At 34.2% G+C, this 2,615-nt stretch overlaps 1 pseudogene; it reads left to right on the plus strand.

Moving 5' to 3' along the window:
• Positions 1-1,196: 1,196 nt before the first annotated feature.
• Positions 1,197-1,296, plus strand: LOC122097268 (annotated as a pseudogene).
• Positions 1,297-2,615: the final 1,319 nt, after the last annotated feature.

Here is a 2,615-nt window from a genome sequence, read left to right on the forward strand (position 1 = left end):
ACATTTTTGGAAGGTACCTACTGAACAACACAAATAGTGGGTGGTACTATTTCTACACTTTAATGAATGGTTGAACCTGTTTGTCATTGGTGCTGGGTAAATAAACCAACTTTAATGTAGCTTGCGCCCTACACTTGAAAAACTTGTAATGTCACTAAGTGTCATCTACTTGTCAAAAGTTATTTTGGTGAATATGATTTTAAAACGTTCATTTGAAAAGAAAAACACTTTCAGGAGATTAAATGTAGGTTATTATTGGTTTGAGAGTGACAACATTTTTATATCACAGAACCAAGTTTAACTGAAGTACCAATGTTTTGAAGCACTAAGGATCTTCTCATTTAATGTTTTTTCTAAATTACATTTGAACTCTAAGTCAAGTTTTCCAAAAATTGGTAGAACAATTATGGATCTATCATTCCAGGAACTCTTTTTTGGACCACTTATGCTGGACTGAAATATTTCATTACTCATTAGAGGAGGGGTTTTAAAAATAATCTTATGACATTTTGTGATCTTGTTCACTCATATGGATTGGTCATCTGTAAACTGAAAGTTTGATTTACAGAAATGTCTCTCAGATTTTGTGATCTCCTCCTTCATTTTAAGTTGCTTTGCATTTCACAATTGCTTACTGATAATTCCTGCATCTCAAGGAGTTGGGGACCTGAAATATAGGAAACGAAAAATGATATGGGTCTTCAATTAGTTTCTGTTGGCATGTTGGATGGGCCTAGGTGAGAAGTCTTGCCCATGTTATCTGATGATGCAGATAACTGGGTCCTGGGATCCTAGGATCTCATTTGGGAAAAGTAAGACCTCATTTGGGAAATTTTCAACTGCAGAAGTTTAGAAGTAGATCTTAAGCAAGGCTTACTTTGAATCCATTAGCTCCACAGAGCTAACTCAGTTGGATAAATTACTACTTGAAACAGTCATCACCTTTGGACCTAGCTATAGATACTTGAAAGTACAATCAAATCCAAAATGGAAAATAAAATAGTAATTGACAAAATAATTGCAAATGTGAGGAATGGACTGAACAATATAATCTTTCCACTATTCACAGAAATTCAGGGAAATAAAATCAATAGCACTGTTAGAAACAATAAGGTTTCCTGGTAACAAATAGGCAACCAAGGATATAAGCCTGTATAAAGATTGCAACATTAACTATTTAATTTAGAGGATACTACATGCTTCAGTAGCATGTATACCCAAATTACAAGAATACAGAAATTAACATGGCACTTGCACAAGGATGATATGAAAATTTGTGAAGTATTCCAAATTTTTCATTCTTGAGATGCAAGAAATGAAAAACATTAAAAATTGATTACAAAATTACAAGTGTAAAAATACACGTAATTCATATAATTAAAAGTTAGTTTGACATCAGTGTATTAAATCTTCACCTTAGAAAGGCCTTTATATGGGGCTGGGAAGGTGGCTCAGTGGTAGAGTGCTTGCCTTGCATGCCTGGGGCCCTGAGTTCGATTCCTCAGCACCACATAAGCAAAAAGAAAAAAGCCGGAATTGGCACTGTGGCTCAAGTGCTAGAATGCTAGCCTTGAGCTTAAGAGCTGAGGGACAGCGCCCAAGCCCAGAGTTCAGGCCCACGACCGGAACCCCCCCCCCCCCAAAAAAAAGAAAGGCCTTTACATAGCATAACCTTTATAAAACTTCTGAAATTAGACAACATTTTCATTCTATCCCAAAGAAATATAATACTATAAGGACCTAGGAAACAAAGGAATCTTAAACTATTTCTATATGGAATGAAATCTGAAAGGATTCATTAATGAAGCTATATCTTATAAAGTAGCATATAATTCAAAGTATTATATCTAGGAGAGAATAAAATAGATTATGGACACTATACAAACATAGACTATAGAATATTTTAAAATATACTTTTTCTGACAAGCACGAGAAATATCTTTAGTTTCTGTATTAATTTCAATAGATAATATTATTTCTGATTAAAAAGTCACAAACTCGGAAGAAATCATTATAGATGTATACAAAAACTCTTGAATACATTTGGACATCAAAGGCAGGCAATTCACTTGAAAGAAATCCACAGAATCCATGAATTTTTACAGTAAGTTATTGCTGTTATTTGGATTGTGAAAATATTTTGTATGGACACAAAGGATGGAATGGCATTATTGAAATTTAAGAAAAGTAATTGAATCATTAGGATTTAGTAGAACAATTTGTACAGTCTTCCACAACTTCAAAGAGGTAGTGATACATACTTATCCTTTTAGCAATATCAAATGCAGTTTCTTCCCAATTGTTCTTCAGACATGGTTTTATGTAATGTTTCAACAGAAAGAGATCAAATGAATTTTTGCTATCTTAATTTCCAGCAGCAATATTCAAGGGGGTCAAGAGGCCTTTAGATTGGGCATTGGAATCTGCATCATGATGAAGTAAGAAAGAAGCCACTCTGTTATTATTCCATTTATAAGCACTGTGCAGATGTGTCCATCCATCTACAGTTATTGTATGTGCCGCTTGAGCCACCAACTCAAGGACAATGTCTAAGTGTCCACTGTAGATTTCTTGATGAAGAGGCATATACTCATCGTCATCCCTAATAATCACAT

This window comes from Dipodomys spectabilis, unplaced genomic scaffold, assembly GCF_019054845.1.
Source record: "Dipodomys spectabilis isolate Male_0828 unplaced genomic scaffold, ASM1905484v1 ptg000420l, whole genome shotgun sequence".
NCBI lineage: Eukaryota > Metazoa > Chordata > Mammalia > Rodentia > Heteromyidae > Dipodomys > Dipodomys spectabilis.